The sequence below is a fragment of the Rattus rattus genome, chromosome 10 (genome assembly GCF_011064425.1).
Source record: "Rattus rattus isolate New Zealand chromosome 10, Rrattus_CSIRO_v1, whole genome shotgun sequence".
Classification (NCBI taxonomy): Eukaryota; Metazoa; Chordata; class Mammalia; order Rodentia; family Muridae; genus Rattus; species Rattus rattus.
The window spans coordinates 40,051,221-40,077,433 of record NC_046163.1 but is presented as its reverse complement, the minus strand read 5'-3'; the positions used below and the strand labels follow the sequence as shown (position 1 = coordinate 40,077,433).

General features: G+C 41.1%; 1 protein-coding gene across 2 annotated transcripts in view; it reads left to right on the top strand.

Annotated features, from left to right (window-relative positions):
- Window positions 1-5,931: 5,931 nt before the first annotated feature.
- Rabgap1l (RAB GTPase activating protein 1 like) overlaps window positions 5,932-26,213 on the top strand; it is a 558,252-nt gene continuing 537,970 nt past the window's right edge. For both annotated transcript variants that reach the window (XM_032915702.1, XM_032915699.1), the window contains exon 1: window positions 5,932-6,031. The gene's annotated coding sequence lies outside the window, so the exon portion shown is untranslated. The remainder of the gene's footprint in view (window positions 6,032-26,213) is intronic.

Here is a 26,213-nt window from a genome sequence, read left to right as displayed (position 1 = left end):
ATTCTAAGTCACACCACAGAGATGCTGTCCATCCATGCTGTGCGCTGCTCATGCTAGCCAAGGAGTAGAGATATCCATTGATGGATGAATGGTTGAAATGGGTTACATGTGAGCACACGGACCCGGACACAGACACAGACACAGACCCAGATCCAGACAGACAGACAGACAGACCGACAGACACACGACAGACACACACAGCAAAGTACACAAAACTGTAAATCACTAAGTGAAGTAACCCAGACTCAAAAGATAACTACTGAATACTTTTTTCATATATGGATTTTAGTTTTAATTTTTTAACGTGTGTGTGTGTGTGTGTGTGCATGTGCGTGTGTGTGCATGTGTGTGTGTATCTGTGTGTGTGTATGTGTGTCTCTGTGTGTCTGTGTGCGCGTGTATCTGTGTGTGTTTTGGTATAGGGCATGAATCTAAAAAGGGGACTGTAGAGAGCAAATGAAGTCCTGAGATGGTGGCACTAAGCTTGTGGGAGTGACCAACCAATCTCTGATTTGTTTCAAGGCCCACTCCACAAGATAAAACCCCAACCCAATACTACTTAGGTGACCAAGAACCTGGGACTAGATAGCTCAGAGACCTAGGGTAAGCTGAATGATACTAGTCTTAAAAGAAAAACAAAGTCATGATAAAACGACTCCTACTGATATTCTGCTCTGCTCAGTGATCGGTGCCCTGCTCAGCCATCATCAGAGAAGCTTCCTCCTGCAGCAGGTGGGAACAAATACAGAGGCTACACCCAGACACTATACAGAGAAGGAGAACTTGGAACACAGAGGTCTACATTGAAGATCTCCATCAAATCCCTCCCCTCAGAGCTCTGGGAACCCCGTGAAAGAGGAGGCTTGAAAGAGTGTAAGAGTCAGAGGGGAGAAGAACAAGGCCCACTGAATCAACTGAAAAGAGCTCACACGAGCTTACACACAGCGAAGCAACAGGCACAGGGCCCACACAGGCACACACAGGTCCTCTGTGTACATATTAGAGTTTTCAGCTCCATATTTTTTTTCTTTTTCTTTTTTCTTTTTTTTTCGGAGCTGGGGACCGAACCCAGGGCCTTGCGCTTGCTAGGCAAGCGCTCTACCACTGAGCTAAATCCCCAACCCCTCAGCTCCATATTTTTATGGGACTCCTGAGTATGTGAACAAGTGGATCTCTGATTTCTTGTTCCTTCTCTTGGGGCTCTTTTTCTGCTGATGGTTTACCTCGTCCAACTTTAATGTGATGGTTTTGTTTTATCTCATTATATTCATTTTGTTAAAAAAGATTTCTTTTCAATAGAATTTCTTTATACTGTTAAAAATTAATCTAATTCAGATAAATATGTTAAGCTTGACTGGCAGGAGAAGACCCTGTACTTTTTCCAAAGATATATGAATGCCAGGTCCTTTAAAAGTTGAAACAATACTTTGCCAAACTTGAAAAAAAGGGGGGGTGCTATTTCCACATCCCAGATAAGAGAAACCAGAAGAGGAACATGCCAGGGAACTGAATTTAAATGTATACTAAAGCTCAGTGGCTAACACAAAGAATTAAACACATGCTGTGAGAATGAGAGACTAAATGAAAATACATAAGAATATCATGGATGAATTTTTAAATTACACTAAACACAATAGTCACGAGTAGAAAAAGCAACATAAATATGTTGTATAACTCCATTTATGGAAAATTATATATTTTTGAGGTAGGGTTTCATCCCAGGGTGACTTCAAATTCTCTTTGTAGCTGAAGATGATCTTGAATTTCTTGTATCATTTGCCGGTCTAGCCTTGAACTCCAGATGCCAAATATACAGGTGTGGAATATACCTCTTTGGGATGGTAGCTATGCTTGCTGTCTTGATTGTGGTGATGTTCTTAGATAAGTATATATGTCAAAACATGTTCAGCTTTACATTTCAAAACTGTACAGCTAATCCTATGACAATTATACTTTATAAAACTTCTAAAAAGAAACAAAAAGAATAGAAAAAGCAAAATCAATATCTAAGCAAACCTAACATCTCCTCCTTCCTACTTATCTTTATATAACCTTTTTTTTTTTTAAGGAACTTGCTTATCTAGCCTGTAAATTGTAGGTTTTATTGATGGCAATAAAAGATCCCTTAGCTTTTAAGGCTAGACACGGAAATGTTTGTGAGTGAAATTTGTGTGTGGGATGGGGGTGGGGAGATTAGGCATATTTTGGTGATTGTTCAAGTTAATGGGCACCATAGGACTTACACTATTTCTCTACTTTTATATACTGAAACATTTTATGATACAAAAGAAGCCCCGGGCACTATCTCAGAGATTGGTCATCTCTTAGTGGCTGAGTAGACATAACTCCCCCACACCCCCTTCCTTCCAGGGTGATTCTGTTATTCACTAAAGCTGGTCATTGCCGCAGGCAGAGAAAAGCAGTCTGATAGTGAGATGAATTTCAGACATCTCTATCAGGCATTGGTAGCTATCATCTTTATTTCTTATTAAGTTATAGAAATACTAAGTCAGATAGTCTTCAAGAAATGTTCACACTCTGCCTGACTCTCCTGAAGGAGAACACTTTCTGAGTTCCATGAACACATTGCTTGACCGAGTCAGGTTGTCATTATTATAGTGGTGGCATTGTCTTCCTCCTCATCTTCTCTCCCTCCTTCCCTCCCTCCCTCCCTCAAACCTTCCCTCCCTGCCTCCCTCATCTCTCCTTACTTCCCTCTCTCCCTCCCTCCCTCCCTCCCTCCCTCCCTCCCTTCCTTCCTTTTTTGAGACAGATTCTCATATAGTAGGCCAAGGTGTCCTGGAAGTCACTTTGTATCCCAGGCTAGTCATGAACTTGTGATCTTCCTGCCACCGTATCTGGCTGAGTGTGCTCTTGCTCTGTCTTAAAGGAGACTTTAGTATAGGCTTGGTAGGATTTGTCTGGATGTCTTTGAATTTCAGCTCTAAATGAAAAGGAAGGAGGAAAGTTTTTGTACCTACATTGTATCTTTTGCTACCTCTCCCTTGTAGCCAGTGCGCTCTCTCTCTCTCCTCTCTCTCTCTCTCTCTCTCTCTCTCTCTCTCTCTCTCTCTCTTCTCTCTCTCTCTCTCTCTCTCTCTCTCTCTCTCTCCCCTCTTCCCTTTCTCCTCCTTCCTCCGTGTGTGTGTGTGTGTGTGTGTGTGTGTGTGTGTGTGTGTGAGAGAGAGAGAGAAGAAGAGAAGAAGAAAGAGAGAGAGAGAAGAGAGAGAAGAGAAAGAGAAGAGGTCCTGGAACTCAGTAGACCAGACTGGCCTTGAACTCAGGGATTAATCTGCCTCTGCCTCCAAATGCTTAAAGGCATGCACCATCACAGCCTGGGAAAAATAACCAGCTGGTTATTTTTCTAACCTTTCCACTGTCAGAAAAACAACAACAAAACAACTCTGAACTCTGAATAGTGGCTAGGGAGTGGCTCAGTGGGTAAGAACATTTGCTATGCAAACATGGAAACCTAAGTTCAGATCCCCAACACCCGTGTAAAAAAATCCAGGCGTGGCCATGCATGCCTACAACCCCAGCGCTGGTTAGACATGAAGACAGGAAGTCTGTTAGAGCTTGCTGGCTGACAGCCTAGCCAAACCAGGGAGCTGTAGGTTCAGTGAGAGACTCTGTCTAAAGAGAGTAAGATAGAGAATGGTAGAAGATACCCAGCATCCTCTTTGGGTTTGTTTAGTGTGTACCTGAGTATGACACACACAGGCACACACACACACACACACACACACACACACACACACACACACACTCACACACACACTCACACACATACTACAAAACAAAAATATAAAAAAATCCTTCACATGTTAAACACATAATACATGGTTACTGATTAGAGTCATGAAGTGTTTTTATTAGGGCGAACTGATTTAAATAAAGCACTAAATTTAAATTTATTTTTTAAATGCAGTGACAAGTTCTCAGACATTACATAAATAACCTAGTCTGAGAGGGATTCTGGGGAGTAAACAAGTTCCTATGAGGACTTTCTAAAATCTTATCAAATATGGTATCTATCATTTCATTGAAAAACTATCCTTGGAAGGGTCATCTGATACATGACTCTTCTTTCCATAATATGTATTGAAAAATTTAGACTTGGCTGCAAATAATAAAAAGCTAAATTCATTTTGAAAACAGTAAATAACTAAGGAAGCATCTTGACTCAGGGAAGTGACTAAATCTATAGTAAGACTTCTGGCTCATTTTGAACTCTTTCATAATGTGTCAGCTTTGCCTTCAGGGAATCTTTCTTCTCAGTAGAAGGGTGTCTTCGGTAACTAAATCCACCCATCACAGCAGCCAGAGTGAGAAAGATTCCTTTCCATTCTCCTCCAGACACAGATGTGCCTGGCCTTCTTCAGTGGTTAATATTGTCAGTTTGACAGGATATAGGATTATCTGGGAGACGGGCCTCCGGGTGTGCCTGTGAGGGATGATCTCGATTAGGTTAACTGAAGTGAGAGGACTGACTTTAACTGTGAAGTAACAGCCTTCTTTGGCCTGGGCTCCTGGGCTGATTAAACAGGAGAAAGTGAACTTAGAGCATTCATTAGTCCCCTTAGTCAAAGAACTTCGCTCTGTTTAGAAGATATCAGAGGGTAAAAACTATGGCCTTTTCGTGTGCTGATTTTCTCATAGAGCCTGGCTTAGTATCTACTTCTTGTAGATTTATGAAGAGACTCTGCAAGCTTGGAAGTCAACAGACGATTTGTGTTCATTAAATCATAACTTTATCAGGCATCAAAACTTACAGCATTCATTGAGTCAGGTTTGGGAATAGGAGGTCTACTCGGGGTATAGAGTTTAACAAAAATACCTTCTGGGAAGGACCCAACATGGAGGGGAAACCCAAATTAGTTGGAACACTTTTGCTATGACCCAGAATCTGTAGGCATTAACATTAAGAAAAAGGAGAAAAGAAACTTGGGTTTGAAGGTCCTTTGACAAATGTTACATTTCTCAGAGTGGCTTTTGGATCTGGGTGGGGGATAATGACGGGCCATTGAAGTATTATAAGAAAAGAGAATTTTCAACTCAAGAAGCCATTCTAGAGCGCTAATCTCTGGACACATTTAACCCACACAGTAACATTTACTGAATGAATACTTCCTATAAGCCAGGTAGGATTCATCATGAAAGACACAGAAATGAGTGAAGTAGGTAATAAAATATTTATTTCACAGATTAAGGGTGCACATATATGTTCTATAAAGCTGAGAAAAAAGTTCTTATGAGATTCAGGGAATGTAGAGGTCACTTCTGGCTGCTAGAAAGGAAGAAATTCACAGTTTAAAGATCAGTACAATATTTGTGGCAGAAAATAGATACTTAAGTTTATCTTCACAGTTGGGTTAGCACTTTCCTATGTAGTCTGAGTCTGGAAGAACTTATCAAGGGGAATGCTTCGGAGCAGACACACACCTTCAAAGGACAAAGAGTCCCGGAGGAAAAGTTAGTCCCCTGAGGTAACTTACTGGCCCACAGAATGGAAATATGTAAAACAGGTTTGTTAGGAAGGAAGCTCCTCAAAAGGGATTTAGAACTCAGTCAGTGCTGGGGATGATTGGCAGGGTCCAGCCCTCGTGCAGGAGGGCCTCGCGCGCCTCGGCTCTTCTAGCTCGCACTCTGCTCTCTGCCCTCTGCTCAGGTTTGTACTCGGCGCTTTAGGGGGCCGAGCCGGGTCCGGCGGGCCTGTGGACGCGCGCGCGCGCCGCCGCCTTGGACAGAGAAGGCGCCTCCGCCCTCGGGAGCGCGCACGCCGCGCCGAGGGGCCGGGCGCGCGCGCTCCCGCCCGCCGCCTCCTCCTCAGTCCGCCCCCTCCCTCGCCTCTTCCTGCCGTGCGGTCCTCTCCCCTCCCTAGCCCGCTCCCTCCGCCCCGTTCCCTCCGCCCTCCTTGGGCTTCAGCGGCGGCAGAGTGAACGGGACGGGCCCGGCCGCAGAGCTCTGGGCGGCGGGTGGGACTCGGGCGTCTGACAGAGTTGTTGTTCCGGCACGGCCGCGGAGACGTGAGGTAAGATGAAGGCGGCCTTCGAGGGGCCCGAGGGCGGCCTGACGGCGGAGAGCCGCGGTCCGGGGGGTTTTGGGGTGGACCGGGCTGGTCCAGAGAGGGTCGGGGTGCGAGGCCCGGCCCGGGACTGGGATGCTGGAGCACCAGGGCGGAAGGCATCCGGCGGGCTCAGCGCCGTCGGCCGCCTCCTGGACACCCGGCTCTCCGTGTGGCTTGCTCGTCGCGGCGGGGCCGCTGGGCGGGAGGCGGGGTTGGCGCCCCTCACCTGGGGCGGGTGGTGGCTTAGGCGGCCACCGCCTCCAACTGTGCCCTCCTGACATTGCCACCGCCCCCGCCGGCGGCGGCCGGGATGTGGCTGCTGCCCGGCTCGCCGTCCCAGCAACCCCGAGTCCGGGGGGCGTGTGGACAGGGTTATTTTCTTACTCTCTTGAAAGCGTCGGTTGGATCCCGTGTCCTTCCCTCGCTCTTCCCTTTCCTCCGCCCCGCGCACTTTGCTCCGTTCCTGCTGGCGATGCTTGTGGTTTTGCTGTCTGGGATAGGCTGTTTTTTGGGCAGATCTCTACCTGCAAGGAATGCCCCGCTTCAAAGTTGACCGCGTGGGCCCCGACAGACACCCATCCACACCCACGCGCGTGTTGTCCTCGGTGTCCTGATAACTGAGTCAAAGTTTCTGAGACTGAGCTGGTACTTTGCTCTGGTCGCCAACGGTGCAGGGCAGGGCAGTGCGTCAGCATGTGGAAAGGGGCCACTGGCCATTGGGGAGGTGGCCAAGAGCAAGGAGGGCTGAACTGAGAAGAGCTCATTTGTGGTCTCAAGACAGTTTCGTTCAGGTGCTTATGTATTCTCTTTGGACTTCTCAGAGTTAGTTATATCAGAAAAAAGACTCGAAATTAGGCGATCGTTTTTCAGAATCGATAATATTATGCAAATAAAATGAACTGCTAACCTTTAAGGGTAAGGGTTTGCTTGACATGCTTAGTGCAGTTTGGAAACAGATTTCAAAGTCTACTTTTCTTTTGTCACTGAAAGCTTTAGATGGTTTTAATGCATTTAAATTTTCTTGTGTATGAGAAGAGGTAGATAGTTGACTGTCACAATTCAGAGAGCACAATTTCGTGAGAACCTTAAGACTTTTCTTGTAGTAGTGTTTACGTTTGGCCCGCGCTGCACTTCTGTAGTATATCCAGTAATCGTGATCAGGAGGTACACACATGAAGTTTGTAGTCAAATTGGACAGTGGATTCTACTCGTGGAAAGTTTATAGTTTATAACTGCCTGGGAAGGGAAATTGGCCTGTGATCATTATCTTGGTTGCATTCTCTATATGAAACTGCCATTGAGGTTGCAAAGAAGAAAGGCTAAATGAATTTAATGTAGCATATGTTATTACAAAATTGTATTTCTTGGGAAGCTAGCATAAGACTTTGAGTTAGATTGATGACCATGCTAAATTAGTTCAAGATGTACTCTAATATACTAAATCATCTGGGGAGAAATAAATGTGCTTGTGCAGGGCTTATCTGAGAGCGTGTCGTAAAGCTTAATTTGTGCTCTGGGCAGCTGTAAATAAGGTAGTAAGTTCCAGTACTATGAGGAAAATGGTAAATATGCAAACAAGTGCAAAGGATGAGGCTGTAGGCCTATGACTTTTTTCTTTCTTTCCTTCTTTTTTAAACATTTGACGGAAAGTTCTGTATATTATGTTTGTGTCGTTCTGAGATCTTTTTGCTTGTTTGATCATTCCCTCATGATTTATATCATTAGGGCGTTTTTAAAAAAATACTTGAAAGATTGTACTACTTTTGTTGGGATATTTATTTATTTATTTTTAAAGATTTATTTAACTTTATGTGTTTTATTCATGTATGTCTGTGCACCCCTTCTGTGCCCGGTGGCAGAGGAGGCCAGAAGAGGGCATCAGATCCTCTGGAACTGGAGTTACAGACAGTTGTTAGCAGCCACGTAGGTCCTAGGATTGAAACCAGGTCCTTTGGAGGAACATGCAGTGCTCCTAAGCCACTGAGCTGTCTCTCTAGCCTTATTTACTTATTTTTTGAGACAGAGTCTTATATAGTAGCTCTGACTGTCTGAACTTACTATATAGCCCACCTTATATAGCTACTATATAGCTGACCTTAAACTTGAAGCCATTCTTCTGCCTCAGCCTCTTATGTGTTAGGATTATGGACATGAACCAAGCCCAACTGTTTTTATCTTTGACTTACAAAAGTATTATTAAGCAAGGAAAACAAGGGTTTTCATTTCTGTCAGCTCATTAGTTCTGAATTTGACTTCAGAAAAACTTCACTTTGCTTTATCTGAAACTTGAAATGGTTTAATTGCTGTTATTTATTTGAACTCTCAGATACAGCAGTGAGGCTGAAAGTCTTAGGTTTGGGGGAGTAGTGAAAAGTAGAAATTCTGTAGCTCCAAATACAAATATTATGTGGGAGAGATTAACAGGTTTCTGTATACTGACTTTGAAGGAGGAGCAGTTAGGTATATAAAATTCCTGCCTCTGAAGGTGTAGGACTGAGACTCTGTTTCAGCCTACCATTTTCTTTTTAAAAATTCCATATATTAAACTCTGTGTGTGTGTGTGTGTGTGTGTGTGTGTGTGTGTGTGTGTGTGTGTGTGTGTGTGTGTGTGTGTGTGTGTGTGTGTACCTGGTGCCCCTGGAGGTCAGAAGAGGGCATCACATCCTCTGTTGGAGTTAAAGATGGTTGTGAGCTGCCATGTGGGTGCTGGGACCGCTGCAAGAATGACATGTGCTCTACTGTTGAGCCAATTCTCCAACCTTCAGCCACCATTCTTGTTGCATGGAGATGAGGACTTTAGGAGATTGAAGTCAACCAGTACTGTAGCCTTTAGGAGTCCCAGTGCAGACCTCTCCACTGCCCCTGTTGTGTCTTGCAGGTTTCAATCAAGTTTTTGCATATTTATAACATCTTTTAAACATTATTTTAAACTTTTTAATAAAATGTATCGCCAAAACATAGAACAAAACAAAAGAGCCACAAGAAAAACATCAGACACTGAAATTAACCAGACCCACAGCATAACACTTATTTTATATAAATGATTCAGGCCCAGGGTTTGAGGAAACAAAGACTGAACATAGGGCTTTTCCCCCCCCCCAGTCTTTTTCAGACAAGGTCTTGCTGTAAAGCCCATCCTGGGTTCCAGTGGATATGTAACTTAGTCTGAAGTCATGGTCCTCAAGATGGAGTTTCACCATTATGCCTGGCCAACCCAGGGATTTCTTTAGTCTTATGGTATTTGTCATGACAAATGGAAACAGAAAAGACAGAGTTGAACCCCAGTAATGAAGACATACTCATTAAAAATTTATTTAAAAAGACTTAATTAAAATGTTATTTAAAAAGACTTGCTTAATTTGCATGTGTGAGTATTTTGTTCACGTGTCTGTCTGTGTACTTCATGTGTTCCTGGTGTCCTTGGAGTTCAGAAGAGGGTACTGGAGTCCTTGGAATTGGAGTTAGAGGTGGTTGTAAGCTACCACATGGGCCCTGGGAGTAAATTGTTCTTAACCCCCAAGCCACCTCTCCAGCCTGACATACTCACTTTCTGATTTGACTGCTGTCTTTTAAGAGTAGATTGGAGGTTTGACTTTATAGTTAATATTTAAATTGGGTATATGTATGTAGACATTAGTGGATCACAGTTACTAAGAGTTAATGAAATTAAGTAGATTTATAGCAACATTTTTGTTTTTGTATTTCATTTACTTCCTATATTGCTTATTCAGCCAACAAGATTCCACAACTGTTGGAATATAGCAATTTCATGTTTATGCTGATTCATTTTTGGTTATCTTTTTTTAAATACATAGGTTTGGGGATTTTCTAGGAAACGTGTAGATACATTTTTAGTTGATTTAGAGTGGGATTTGGGATAAGATTATTAGTGTGCTTGAAATTTTGAACCTTCTTATTTTCTAAATAGTCTTAAAAATAGAAAACACACTTTTTATAAATACTCATGAAAAATCTGGCTACAGGCAGTGTGGTTGTGATAGACATAGTACAGCCAAAAATACATTTAGGAAACTTCTTTGCTCCATATCCAGTTTAGCATGCTTAAGTAAAAAGTCAGAAAAGTATTTAAACAAAACCTGTTTTTCTCGGAGTATGAAGTCTGAACAGTAGTTTGTGAACTATGCTGTCCCTTGCCTATTTTAAGCTCAGCAAGCACTACATGTCTTTAAGAGCAAATTGAGTTAAAAAAACCCAACTAATTCTAATGGAGAATTCTTAGTAATAGAAGTTCCATTGGAAGATGCAAGCTTGTGTTAAGAATTTGGAGAAAATTAGGAATAGACAATTTGCTTTTTTACTGCACTGTTTCTAAACCACATACGTTCTTCCCATAATTTGTCTTACAGTGATATCAGTAGGTGTGTTAGGTGTCTTGTTACTTTCTGTTTTGAAAAGAAATATAAATTGTGCTAAAGAGACTGAGGTCAAGAATAAGATTTGCATACATGGATACTGGAGATCATTGTACTGAACATACAGTAAACTGTTGACTGTACTCCACAGGATGAAATACTGAAATCTTACTCCTGCATGTGTACACACACACACACACACACACACACACACACACCACACACACACTCACTCTTGAAATAACAGTTTGTGAAATACTTCTTATCTTTCAGGGCCGTGCTGATTGGCTGCTGACTTGGAGCAGAAATTGCACATATCTCTTTCTACCTAGCTCTGTGTTCAGCGATATCGTCATGGTGTGACTTGACTGGTCATAGCAGGGTTATTTATACCAGGGACAACCAGAAAATAGTATAATTTGAGCTTTCTGCTGTAGCCAGTTGTTAAATGTAAAGCATATTACTGGCTATAACACTGTAATATTCTTTTCATGCAATTTATGAGAAGATGTTAAGATTTAAATTTCCAATTAATTTTATACTCAGTGAAGATTACCAGTCTCTTTTAAAACATGAAACATCCACCACGAACATCTAAAACAAATGAACAGACAGACAGACAGATATACAAACTAGTTGAGCAAACTTTTCTAACCTGCAGATGAATATACAAAAATCTAAAGTTCAAAATCATATGGGTAGTTATTTGCAAAGCCAGGGTTCTTTGTCTGCCTCATAGAGACAGACTTTCACATAGCCCCACTTACCTCTCAAGTGCTAAGATCACAGACATGTATCACTACCCTTCCTGGTCAGCCAGTGGGCTTCTGTCCTTTTCTCACCCAAGCCATTCATTTAATTCCTTTCCAGTATTCTGTTAGGCAATTTGAATAGAGATGAATGAGGCATGGTCCTTGACCTTGAAGCCTTTATACTTAATGTGGAAGATTAAATATGGGAACACAGATAATGCATGGCAGAAAGTAATGAGTGGTGAAGAGATTAGAGAGGTGGGAAAGATTACCATAGTTGTAAGGATAGGGGGACAGGACTTTTTAACTATGCTTAGAAGAATAGGTAGCACTTGCACTTGTGGAAATAAGATGACTAGTTTGTAGAGAAAGGCCTTACTGGGCCATGAGCTATGGTGAGCAGAAGCTTCAAGGTGTGTGCAGGCAAGAGTAATGAAAGAGCTAGGTGAGGGTCCGTGACCCTCAGACGGTTAAGGGCCTAGGTGTTTTCTTTCTACTTTTCAGTTTATCTTTTATTTTATATCTAGAGTCATCTAGTACTTAGCATAAAACAAGCTTTATATGCTGTACCCCTGATTAAAACATGACCCCAAGAGAGGGTAAGTATATTCACAGTTAAAGTTGAAGAGAGAAATTCTAAGTTACAGAAAAAACACCTTGAATTTATTGATTCTTAGTGTGTTGGAAAGAGAAAAATCTTTTGTTTTAAAGAAGATATTGGCGTTTTTCTTTCATTTTGCTTAATTCAGTAGATAGCATCAAATTGACTATACCAGAGCAGGAAATAATTGTGTTTACAAAGATCTTCTAGAATGTGGTTTCTAAATGACTGGGTCTTACATTTTTTGAGGCTGTTCTGGTTCAGGCAAAAAGGTAGTTTTTGAGCTACTAGCTTTAGAACTTAGGGCAGCAAGGTAGAAATTTCATACTAAATCCAGATTCAAAGGATTGGGGGAGTGAGTAAGGGTGTGTGTGTGTGTGTGTGTGTGTGTGTGTGTGTGTGTGTGTGTGTGTATTCATGTGTTCATATGCATGGGTATATGTGTGTGGCCGTCAAAGGTTGATGGCAGGTATTTTCCCTGATGGCTTTGCATTCCTCCATGTGTACTGAGCAGGGTTCCCCGAGTCCAGAGCTTGTTGATTGTACTAGTCTGGCTGCCCAGCTTGTCCCAAGGTTGCCTTGCCGCTGTATCTGACCTCTGGGGTTACATGGGTGACATTTACTTGGGTACCAGAGACCTCATGTTTTTGTAGCAAATATATTATCCACTGAATCATCTCTTCAGACCCGAGGAGTTGACTCTTAACCCCAAAAGCATTCCTGGATTTCAGTATTATCTGACAGCTAGTATAATTGAGCATGTTTTGAAGTCTGTTTGGACTGTACCTTGTTCTTCAGGGACACTGGTGGCTAGAAATGAAGGTAAAGAGCAGCACGTTCCGTTGTTTATCAGACTGAAAGACTGTGGCAGTTCTTGAGCTCTTCTGTCTGCCGATTTCACACTTATGCTTCTAACTAAAATCCTGCACAGTTTGAAGGAGGGTTCTTTTTCTTTGACCCTCCAGTTCTGTAAAGGTAAATGTCCTCTTTAATGTTGCCTAGGTAACAGCACACACAGAGACTTTGATAGCTCAGCACTGAAGTGTGTGGAAAATTTTGGAAATCTTGGTAATGAAGTTGCTATAGTAAATAACTACTTGGTTGGTAAAACACAAGACTTTTGGGGATGAGCCTTGGTTCCAAAATAAATATGAATTGTGTCATTGCTAAACTGTTTTTCTCATTTATTTAAGCTTCTGATGTGCTAACTACTTTGTCATGTAGTTATTTGTCATTTTAGACAGTTGCAGCAGTCTCGTGGACTGTTCCACACGGTAGACAGCGCACTTGAAAAATCACAGTGAGGGTTTTGATGCAGCATCCTTCATATAAATTGAGTAGCTACTTAAGTGACCACAGTTTTTTCCCCTTTATGAGACATAATACATTTTGCCAATTGAGATTCTTAAAGTTCCTTAAAATTTTCACCATACTCTTTTTAGATATAGAATGTGATGTTGATCTTAAACAATGCCATCAGTTCTAAGGGCGTGCACGTGATCTTAGTTGTTGGTTTGTGGTGAAAATATGGGCTTCTTGGTAAATGACTAAAAATATATAGTTTGTCTCCTTAAAGACTGTTATATGAAAGTAAGATAAAACCCTTTGAGTTTTTGAATGCCAGACTCCTGAGGAAGAAACATATTTTACAAGGCAAGTAGGGTTGGGGATTTGGCTCAGTGGTAGAGCGCTTGCCTAGCAAGCGCAAGGCCCTGGGTTCGGTCCCCAGCTCTGAAAAAAAGAAAAGAAAAAAAAACTAAAAAAAAAAAAAAAAGGCAAGTGTAAATCCATTCATATATCAGTGAAACATTTCTTAACGTCATCTCTCATGTACACACACACACACACACACGTATGTCATTGTGCCCATATTTCAGACTTACTTTTACATGTTATACAAACAGCAAACACAATTTTTATAAAAACATTCAGATATGTGGTTTTTACTTTTAAGGTTTAAAAAACATAAAACCCCAACTTTTGATAAACCATGTTGTAGAGTGTTTATCATTTACTTTAATATGTCTTTGTTATTTTGAGACCCTCTATTAGGAACTTTTAGAAAATGTAAATGGTTCTGAGAATGGTTACTAGATGCACTCAAGCACACATTTAATATATGCATATATATATATTTATATGCAGTATAGTATATTGACAGGATCTTACTGTGTAGGCCAGACTGGCCTCAGACACTTTAGCCTTCTGCCTCACCTTCTTTTGTGTGGGGATTGCAGGTGTATACCATGACTCTTGGCTCTGTGTTATGTTAATCTGTTTATTTCTCTGTAATTAAATATTTTATTTTTCTTGGTATTCTGTCATTTTATTCATGAATTAATGAAAATGAACTGTGGCTAGAACCCATTCATATATTGGCAGACAGCATGGATGCTGAAGTATGTTTAGAGTTATTTAGTGACTTAGCAACTGTTTGTCAACAGACTTCATCAATCGTTTCTCACGGAAGGATGTAGAGTCTCTCATTTTAAATCCTTGTCATATTTGTCTGCCTTTCACTAATCATGCTTAGAATAGCATTTTGCTTTGCTTTTGATCTTTTGGAAAGAAACATTAAGCAGGTGTCAGTGAAGAGTAATTCAGACAATGTCTTCTTTTCTCTAACCTTTTACACTTTCATACCTTAACACTACACCTGATCTTAGCCAAAAGGATGAGAAACAATCCACCTCCATATGGAGAATCAGGATAACATTAGCTTCCTAGCAAGGCTCATGGAAAAATAGAATTGATATTGTTAATATTATTATTTAAATCTTAGTTCACGTATTTGCTATACTGGTTAGTTATTATTGTCAGCTAGACACAAGCTAGTCACCTGGGCCATGAGATTGGCCTGTGGCCATTTTCTTGATTAATGATTGATATAGGAGGGCCCAGCCCACTGTGGGCAGTACAACCCCTATGCATGTAGTCCTGGGGTTGCATAAGAAAGCTGGTTGAGTGTAAGTGAGAGAGCAAACCAGTAAGCAACTTTCCTCCATTGCCTCTGCTTTAGGATTTTCCTTTGATTTCCTGCCTGGGCTTCCCTCCATGATGGGCTGTAATTTCTAGGATGAAATAAATTCTTTTCTTTCCACATTGCTTTTTTTTTTTAAAAAAACTTTTATTCTTCTGTCATGCATTACATCCTCATTGTGGTTTCCTCTCCTTCCACTCCTCCCAGTCCCTCCCTGCACCTCCTTTTTCCTCCAGATCAACTCCTCCATTTCCCTTAAACCACCACCACCACCACCACCACCACCACCACCACCACCACCACCACCACCACCACCACCACCACCACCACCACCTCTTAGGGATAGCTACTGAATATGGCCTAACAAGATATAGTTAGCCTGGGCACAAACCCTTAGATCACGGCTGTTCAAGCCATCCCAGTAGGAGGAAAAGGTTCCCAAGCACAGGGAACAGACTCAGAGACACAACCCACCCCCATTGTTGGGAGTCCCACAAGAACACCAAGCTACACAACCATAAGATATATGCAGAGGACCTCACTCAGACCTTTGCAGGGTCTGTGTTTGTCACTTCAGTTTCTGTAAGCCCTATGCTTTTGGTCATGGACATTTGCTAATAACTAGTGATTTTAAAGAGACTCTGCATGAGTTATACAGCTTAGTTTTCATTGACTCTAGGCATCTTAGTTTCTTTTTTTATTTAATTTTTTACACTCTATATTTTATCCCCCTCCCAGTCCACCCTGTGATTGGTCCACATCCCCTACCTCCTCCCGCCCCTCTAAAGTTCTGACATGTCCATTTCTTATCAACATTATCATTCGTTTTGATATATGAACATATTTCTCCTGGTGCATTTGGTATTTTGAACAATACATTTACCATTTAAAGATAAAAGCATAATCTAACAATAGCTTATAGAAATGAGTTTGTTGATACGTTACCTGCTCTTTTTTTTAATTTTTTTTTAAAAATTTTTTTTTTCTTTTTTTCGGAGCTGGGGACCGAACCCAGGGCCTTGCGCTTCCTAGGCAAGCGCCCTACCACTGAGCTAAATCCCCAACCCCTCTTTTTTAGTATTAATTTCATTACCTTTCTGTGCTTTGTTCTATTGAGGTTTATTTTCTTTTAACTTTAGCAGTTTTTCAGCTTTTTTGTATTTTGCTTTGAAAAAGGTAAAAACAGCACCCTTTACCGATAGGTGTCAGAGCACATGTTTCCAACCTAGCACTAGGGAGGCAGAAGCAAGAGAATTGGACAACGTAATCTGAGTTCAAGGCAAACTAGGACCACATTGAAAGACCATATCCTAAAAGAGCAAAGCAAACAAAACAAAAACTTCAGAAGAAAGCAGAAATTATTACCTGTTCAATGCAGAGAGAAAGAGGAGTAGTCTTTAATGTATAAATAAGGAAGAGCACTTTTGTTTTTGTGGAAAACAGTTTAAGAGTTCAGGACCATAATTCTTGGTGTAGTACTGCTGTGAGATTCAGACAGAGTAAATTTTAGGTCAAAGTTTCTTATTTGTTCTTCTGTATATAAAAATAACAAGCCAGCATTCTTTTTATCAGGGTAATTATTATATAAGATAATATACATTATATATCTAATCTTTTTCCTTAGATTTATTTATTTTGTGAGTATGAATGTTTTTCCTGCATGTATGTATGCATACCATGTGTGTGCATGGTGCCAACAGAGGTCAGAAGAGGCTGTCAGATCCCCCAGATCTGGAATTATAGATGGTTGTGCCTCCAGGTGGGTGCTGGGAACCAAACCCAGGTTTTCTGCAAGAGCAGTAAGTGCTCCTAAACTCTTAGCCTTCTTATAAGTAAGTGTGTGAAGTAATAGCTGTTATGTGTTGCTAGTTTGCAGAAGAGAAAGAAAGTGATCTTGTAGAAATCTACCAACTTACCTAATATCATCATATAGAGCTTTCTTACTTCTAAGTTTATCCTATAGTGATTCTCAACAACTCTGTATTGGTTATTTGTGTTCATGAGAATCAGAAAAGCCAAGATTTACAAAAGAACAGACATGGTATATTCATTTTATTAGGTCATATCTGAAATCTTTCATTGTGTTGGTAAGTTGTAACTAATAATCAATAGTACCAGAGGATAACAGATGAAAACTTGAATGACTATTATCTGAGAAGTAGAAGACATATTTTCTGTTTGTGTAGAGGATGTGTGACTAAAATATAAAGGAAGACAGAAATATAAGACTTTATCAGACAAACATGGATTAGATGATTTATAGTATTTTGAATTCCTTCTTTTCTGCAATGAAGAGGATATTAGGTGACCTATAAGACTTTTTCATCATCAGTCTCGTGTGTGTGTGTTTGTGTGTGTGTGTGTGTGTGTAATTACATTTTTTATTGTTCGACAACCCCATGACTTTTTTTTTAAGATTTATTTTTTGTATTTATATGAGTACAGTGTAGCTTTCTTCAGACACTCCCGAAGAGGGCATCGGATCCCATTACAGATGTTTGTTAGCTACCATGTGATAACTGGGAATTGAACTCAGGACCTCTGGAAGAACAGTAAATGCTTTTAACCACTGAGCCATCTTTCCAGTTAGACTCTTTGTTTTCTTAAAAGCAATCCCAGCAATCCCTCTCCTTCAGATAAGTAAGGTCAGAAGAGTGAAGAGCTGAAGATGACACCAGTCACATTAGTCTTAAGTTCTGATTTTGTGTGGGTTGACAAGCAGCAGCCACTTGTGATGACGAGTGATAGATTGAAAGTGGTTGTAAAATTTGTTAATATTTTTCTCTTTCTAAGCAGTCCTCAAAGAAAATCTCATATGAGCTTGACTCCTGGTACCCCAGCCCAATAGCTGTGCCATTTAAGTGGATTTGTGTTTGAGATTAGTAGAGATGTACTTGATTTGTTCTGCAATCTCTGGCATAAAAGAGTTTGTTTTTTTCTTCCAGTTTGTCTTTGATTGGCTTCATGTAATCTTTGATAAATATCTCACAGGCTTCTTTTGTGAAACTGGTTCCTGATAATATCTACACCAGTGATTATTGTACTGTGGGCCCCAGGGCCTTCAGTAGAGGTGTTTCTACTGATGAGAGGCATCAGTGGTGCCTTCTTCCTACAGGCACCTTCTCCACCTCCAGCCATATGCTGTTGGCAGTCTCTAGGCTCTCATTTCAGAGGTTTTGTGTTTGATAAGATCTAGGTGGATAATTCTGATGGTGTCTGCAAAGACAGAGGTGACAGCAATACTAACTTGGCTCAAAGCTGCCTCGTGCATCCTGAGCATGGCTCGGGGCAGGGTTGGAGTAATTGAGGAGGAAAGGGCTCCTGTTAATATTTAGTGGTGTGTGTGTTTAAAGTTTTTTCAGATTTTCTTTTTAATTAAATTGGTACTTGGGGCAGTTTCTCTCTCTCTCTTTCTCTCTCTCTCTCTCTCTCTCTCTCTCTCTCTCTCTCTCTCTCATACACACACACACACACACACATCCCACACACTGTGATTTGTGATTATCATCTCCACTACCCTCTCTTTTCTCCCCCACATTTTTTTATCATCCTCACCCCCTATCAGTCTCCTTTCCAGATTTATGACTTGGTTATTGACCCAATTAGGTTAGCCAAAGCCATCTGTGTGACCACTGAATGGGTTGACTGGAATATTGGGGTCATCAGTGGATATTCAACAGAACACAATGTCTCCCCAACTCTGTCACTAGCAGATAGTTCAGCACCAAGGATGCCCTGATCCTCTATCCATGGCTGACTGTTGACAGTCCCATTCATGTGCAGACCCAGTGTAGTGATCCATGGTTGCCCTGAATTCATGAATGTAATGGCTCTGTTGTGCTTAGAGATTATCATTTCGAAGCAGCTTCTTTTGTTTTTATTTGAAAGGACTACATTCTGATTTTCTTTCTTTTTTTCTTGTTTATTTATTTATTCACTTTACATCCTGATCGCTTCGTCCCTGTTCCCCTCGCAAAATTCCTCTTCCCAACTCCCTCCCCTTCTCCACTGAGAGGTTGGAGGTGCCCCCTGGATATCTCCCCACCTTGGCATATACCCAGTTAGGGTAACAGGATCCACAAATAGCTTTAGGCACAGCCCCCTCCAGTTATTGGGGACCCACTGAAGACTGAGCTGCACATCTGCTATATATGAGCAGGGAGGCCTAGGTCTAGACCTTGTATGTTCTTTGGTTGGTGTTTCAGTCTCCGAGAGCCCCCCCAAGGGTCCAGGTTAGTTGATTCTGTTGGTATTCTGTGGAGTATCTCCTTGGGGCCCTCAATCCTTCCTCCTGTTCTTCCTGTTTGCTTTTTGCAATATTTGCTTGTTGGTCTCTGCATCTGTTTTCAGTCAGCTGCTGGGTAGAACCTCTTAGAGGACAGTTATTGAAACAACTTCTTGCCTTTATGTTCTACTTCCTTTTGCTGATTAGTTTTTGCCACCTTGACACAAACTAGACTCAACTGAGAAGAGGGAACTTCAATTGATAGATTTTCCTTAATCAGATTGTCTTGTGTGCACATCTATGGGGCATTCTTTTGATTAATGATTGATATAGGAATACCCAGCCTACTGTGAGTGGTCCTACCCTTTGGGCAGGTTATGTAAGAAAGCAGGCTCAGCAAGCAAGAAAAACAAGCTAGTAAACAGTATTCCTGTATTCTGCTTCAACTCTTGCTTCCTGGTTCCTGCCTTTAGTACCTGCTCTGACTTACTGCAATGACGGAATGTAACCTGTGAGGTGAAATAAAATATTCTTCAGAAGTTGCTTTTGGTCACTGTTTTATTACAACAATGGAAAGCAAATTAGAACACCCCTCTTCCCAGATGTTCTTCAGATTGAGAGGGGAAAATGTAACTGTCAAGTTGATGGCTAAGTCCTCAACCTTTACGTAATCTTAGCACTTTGTACAGCTATAAGCTTATGCATTCACCACTGTTCACTAGGAAGAGGCTTCTTGGATCAAGTCTCAGAGTAGCATTTGTTTTTAGTATAAACATAAATGTGTAGAAGGAAGTTTGATGCTATGTTAATATAACTAAATGTGGTGGTTTGAATAGGCTCATATGTTTGAATGCTCAGTCACCAGGGAGTTGCATTATTTGAAAGGATTAGAAGTAGGAGGTGTGACTTTGTTGGAGGAAGTGTTTTGCTGGGGGGAGGGTGGGCTTTGAGGTTTCAAAAGCTCATGGCTTGCAGAGAGAATAGCTTTTAGTTACTTCTCCAGCACCATGCCTGCCTGCTACCATGCTCCTTACCGCCATGCTCCCTGTCATGATGGTAATGGACTAAGTCTCTGAAACTGTAAGCTTTTTTTATTTTTTTTAAATTAAGACTTTCTGGGGTCATGCTATCATGGTATATCTTTAAAGCAATAATAGTATGGTATGATTAAGATACTAAATACAGCATTAAGTTATCTGCTAGGGTCTATGAGATCCCTCATTATGGGATTTTGACTGGTGTTTACAGTTGTCAGGCATAAGTTCCCTTCTTTAGAGCAGGCCTCAACTCTGGCTAGCGAGAGTTGGTTATCCCCATGTCTTTCATGCTGCTGTTGAAAAAGTGAGCATACTTTACCTGGCAAGTTGATACTGTAATTTACAGGGTTCATGGCTGGGGAAGACTTTGAGGGACTTTGACCTCCAGTAGCCTTCATAGGTAGGGAGGAAGCTTTCCAGCTCAGTTGAATTTCGGTATGTTATGCAGCCAGGATATGTGATGTATTTAGCAATAGTTTTATCATTTAGTTATTTTTAAATTATAATTCTTAATTTTTGAAATTTTCATACATATATACAATGAAATATCATACTTACCCCCATCTCCCCTTTTCTGCTTCCTCCATATCCTTTCTAATATGTCCCCTCCAAACTTTATATCTCCTCCCAAAATTCAATTACTATTTCCATTATGGCCATGGGAATGAGGTCATCAGTTGGAGTATGGGAGACCTACCAATGTTAATATCCTCAAAAGGAAAGAAAGAAAGAAAGATTCTCCTGCAGCAACTAATCAGCTGCTGGTGGCACCTTGTTAAGAGTTAAGGTCTGCAGAATACCACCCCCATTAATACTAGATTTAAGCTGGTTTGATTTTGTGCAGGTAATCAACAGATGTTGGAGTTTATGAGTCTTCGAAAGACAGCATTTCACTGCATTCTTCCTCATCCTCTGGGATTTACAGTCTTTTTAACTCCTCTTCTATGCTGCTTCTAAAGTCTTTGTGGGGTGGGGGTAGAGTGAGGTGTTATACATTCCCATTTATGGCTATCTTTGTGGGGTGGGGTAGAGTGAGGTGTTATACATTCCCATTTATGGCTGAGCCCTCAGCCTCTTTCTTATTCTCAGCACTTTGACCGATTATGTATCTGGGTTAGTTAGGGTTTCTATTGCTGAAATGAAGCACTGCGATCATAACTAGGGGAAGAAAGGATCTATTTTATTCATATTTCCCTAACAGCTCATGGAAGTTATTATTGCTGTGATGAAACACCATGAGTAAAAGCAAGTTGGGGAGGAAAGGATTCATTTGGCTTATAGATCCTCATCACTGTTCATCAGTGAATGAAGTCAGGACAGGAACTTAAACAGGGCAGGAAGTAGGAGGGAGGAGCTGATGCAGAGGCCATGGAGGAACACTGGAGGTATTGAGGTTCCCTTCTCCCAAATGACTGTATAGTTTGTGTCAAGCTGACATAAAACTAGCTAGCACACAGTTCTTCATAGAAAGCATGTAGGTCAGGAAATCAGACAAGGTAGGGACTTGGAGGCAGGGACTAATGCAGAGGCCATGGAGGAGTGGTGCTTATTGGCTTGCTCCTCATGGCTTGCCCAGCCTGTTTTCTTATAGAACCCAGGACCACCAGCCCAGAGGTAGGCTGGGCCTTCCCACATAATCACTAAGAAAATGCCCTACTTGCTTACATATACCCAGATCTTATGGAGGTGTTTTCTTAGTTGAGGGTCCTCTTCTCGGAAGGCTGTAGCTTTGTGTCAGGTTGACATAAAAACTTGTCAGCTCAGCATCTCTGCATTGATTGCTGGTAGTTGCAGAGAAGACATTCCTCTGACCAAGGACAAGAGCAGTGTAGGTATATCTATGAGCATGAACATAAATATTAAGAAGGTCATGTGATAGCATGACTGTTTAGGATTATAACAATAGCAGGTTTTACTCTAGGGTGCGACCTCCTCAGCCATGGGCTTTTGAGTTGAATTTCAGTACAAGAGATGAAATTTACTTTTATGGATTAGACCTCAAATCCAGTCAGAAATCAGTTATGTACCCGTGCCAGTCAGGCCACTGTTGTTGCAGTGGGAATTTTGCCTGGTAGGTCAATATTATGGGATATAGAGTCTATTGCCAGCTGAGTTCCCTAATATTTTTTCTTGCTCTGCAGCCTCCATAGTACATTCTAACACCATGAAAGCTGGCTACTGGGAAGAAGTGCCCTGTTTGAGATAGATTTCTCTGTCTTATAGCCAAAGACAAACCAAACTTTCATCCATTTATCTACTGATAGATGCCTTTAGTTTGTTTCTACTTTGAGAATAATGCCGCAATGTATACATGAATGCAGCTCTCTTTAGGACGTTCTCATTTCATTTTCCTTGAAGACAGGGATTCCTGGGTAGATGGTGGTTTTGTTTTTATTTTTATGTATTTTTTTTTTTGGGGGGTTCTTTTTTTCGGAGCTGGGGACCGAACCCAGGGCCTTGCGCTTCCTAGGCAAGCGCTCTACCACTGAGCTAAATCCCCAATCCCTTATGTATTGTTTTTTATATTGTCTATACCAATTTATATTCTACTCATAGTACTCAAAGGTCCATTTTCTTCTGTACCTTTACCCACGATGTTTTGATGGTACAGCTACCCTAATGGGGGTGAGGTGATACCTCATTGTGGTTTTGATTTATGTTTTCATAATGGTTAGTGATATTGAGCAACTTTATACATACCTGTTGTTTATTTTTATATGTTCTGTGAAAATGTCTGTTTAGAGTTTTTGTTTATTTTTAAATTGGCTTTTTTGGCATGTTAGTGCATGTTGTGAATATTTTGTATATCGATCCCTATATTTGGTTTACAGATATTCTGTAGGCTATCTCTTATTTGTTGGGGTAGAAGTGTTTTTAGTTTAATGTAGCCCCCTGTTTAAGTTTGCCCTTGTTGTCTTGAGCTTTAGCTGTGACAGCCATCAACATTGTTGTCTATGCCAATAGAAGAAGCTTTTTTTCACCCTAGGGATTTTACAGTTTTAGTTCTTTAATACATTTTAATATTCACCATTCTGTAAATGTCAGGTTTTTTGTACTTATACTGAATAAAAGTATATAGTTGTTTAAACTAAATGCAGGCCTCCCCCCACCCCCCTTTAGTTAAAAAGATGTTTTGGGAGGTGTAGAGATGGTTCAGTGGTTAAGAGTACTGGTTACTTTCTCTGATGACAAGGTGTGGTTCCTAGTACCTACATGATGACTCACAGCCATCTCTCACGCCATTCCCAGGAGAGCCAATGCTCTTTCTGGGCCTTTACAGACACCAGGTATATGGATGGTGCAGAGACATACATGTAGAGAAAACACACACACATGTGAAATAAATAAAGCAAGATAAAATATATATTTTTGGGTGCAGGTGGGTGAAATAGCTCAATTTTGTTATATGTTTGGTAGGTAATACTCTCCTTATGAACACCCCCTGAAGCTTAGATTTCCTGAGTGTGCTTTTTTTTAGAAGAAAGTTAGTATCATTATGAATTTGAAAGGTCATTTTAATTTTATGAACTGTTAGAGCTTTATGGATTTCTATGCAGTTGATTTCATTCTCTGTCATTTTTTGTCTATAAACATTTATTAATAAGGTAGTATATGGATTTTGTGGTACAGAAGCAGAGATTAAAGATTGATGACAAGCTGACAGTTATGTGGGGGAAATTACAGTGTAGCAAGGGTGAAGTTGAAGTGTCTTTCAGTAAAACTTGAGAGGGGCATGTCCCCTTATCTGGGTGCCAGGAAAGGCTCCCTGCAGTTTTAGAGTTGGGTTTAAAGAAGGCAGGAAAGTGAGTTTGGTGGTGATATGGGAATTTGAAGTAGTCTATCTGTTCATCTAGACTTGGCAGCTGCTCGTCATCTTTCGGAACCATCGCAAAAGCCCCAAAGTGATATTTAAAAGCCGGATATACATGAAATCTTCAGGCCTTTCCTGAGAGTATGCTTATTTTCATTTTGTCCATGATGCTCGTTGTTTTTAAGGTAGTATGCTAGAAAGAGGGATAATTTAGAAGCAGTCAGATGCTGCCATAAAGATTGCACAGAATCCAGTCTTGTGATGGGTACTAACAGCACAATCTCATTTTACTTTAGGAATAACAGAAGCAGTGAATTTTAGTCTTACATCTCAACTATTGATGATATTGATGGTGTGGACCATGGCATCTGTGTTTAACAGCATCAGTACAGCAGCAGTAGTACTAACTGGGCAGGTTGAAACATGCTTGTGGGCATGTTCTTTTCTGTATAGACTTTATGATTTGGATTCCTTGCTGTTTTGGTGACTCTAAAAAGTACTTGTAGTTTTTCTGAATAACAAAGAGCTCTGGCTGAAGAACCCACTTTAGAGAGATTACTTATTTATTTATACATTTTAATTACTTATTTTTACTTTATGTGCACTGGTGTTTTGCCTGCTTGTATGTCTGTGTGAGGGTGTCAGACCTTGGAGTTACAGACAGTTGTGAACTGCTATGTATTTGCTGGCAATTGAACCTGAGTCCTCTGGAAGAGCCAGTCAGTGCTCTCCACTACTAAGCCATCTTTCCAACCCTTGAGAAATTATTTAATTTTTGTTATATTTTTAATTTATTATTATATTTTGTATGTGCGTGCACAATGTTGTACATGTGTAGGTCAGTGGACAACTTGGAGTAGTCAGTTCTCTCGTTCCACCATCTGGATCCTGAGTATTGAACTCACGTTGTCAGGCGTGGTGGCAGATGCTTTAAGCCATCTCACTAGCCTCTGGAGGGGTAATTTAGATCAGAAGTTGGACTCAGTGACTTTTAAGGACCTTTTAAATTTTTCAGTCATATTGGTCTATTTATTTTTCCTCTGTTTTGCTGAGTTATCATCATCATCGTCATCATTTTTCTTTTCTTCCTCTTCTTCCTCCTAAATGAAAGTAGAACCTTTTCTCATAGCAACAGAATATCATCAGGAATCATTCATTCATTCTGTCTGTCTGTCTGTCTATCTATCTATCTATCTATCTATCTATCTATCTATCTATCTATCTATCTATCTATCTATCTATCTCTCAAATTATCTATCTACCTACCTACCTGCCTGCCTGCCTGCCTGCCTACCTACCTACCTACCCATCTATCTGAGATAGTATTTCTTTGTATAGCATTGGCTGTCCTAGAACTTGCTTTATAGACCATGCTGCCTTGCCTCCTGAATGCTGAGATTAAAGGCATGCACCACTAAGCCAGGACGATTTTTTAAAACGTTTTTATTATTTTAGATCAGTAATGTTTTGTTTTACCTTAGGTCTCTGGGCTATCTAGTCTTTGGTTCTTGGTTACTGAACCAGGTATGTGTTTCCTCTTGTGGAGTGGGCCTTAAGTCAGACATTGGTTGGCTACTCCCACAAGTACTTTGGTCAGCACTTTGACCAATTATGAATCTGGGTTAGTTAGGGTTTCTGTTGCTGAAATGAAGCACTGTGATCATAGCTAGGGGAAGAAAGGGTCGTTTTATTTATACTTCCGTAGCAGCTTGCTGTGGTCAGGGTTATTGTTGCTGTGATGAAACACCATGAGTAAAAGCAAGTTGTGGAGGAAAGGGTTCATTTGGCTTATAGATCCCCATCACTATGCCACTATTGCCCTAGCATATTCAGTTGGCAGGACCAAGTGTAGGGCAAAGGGCTTGTGGCTGGATTGGTGTCCACATTTCTCTTTCAGTAGTGTGCAGAGTACCTTCCTGAACCAAAGAGACTAGAACGTATGAAGGCTCCATGTAGGCACTAGTCTGTTCAGTGAGTTGGTGGTTGTTGTCCTGGCAGTGGACCCCTGATATCAGTTTGCAGGGAGCAACCCTTTATCTTGGCAACAGCCTGGGTTGTTTGGGAATTTCCATGGGACCCCTTGGCCATCAACTCAGTTGAATACAACCTAGTCCTGCCTGGCTACAAGAGATGGTCAGTTGAGACTGTATCTCCCATTGCTAGGACTCCTCAGTAAGATCACTTCCACAGATTCTAGGAGGTTTCCACAGACGTACATTTCGTCCCCCAAGTACCCTCCAGTTCCAGCCAACTCACCCTGCACTCTCTTCCTTCATCCCATCTCCTTTTCCCTCCCACGCTTTGGTCCTCATAGGCCCCTCCCAAGGGAGACCCATGCATCCCTCTTAGACTCTTCCTCTTTACCTG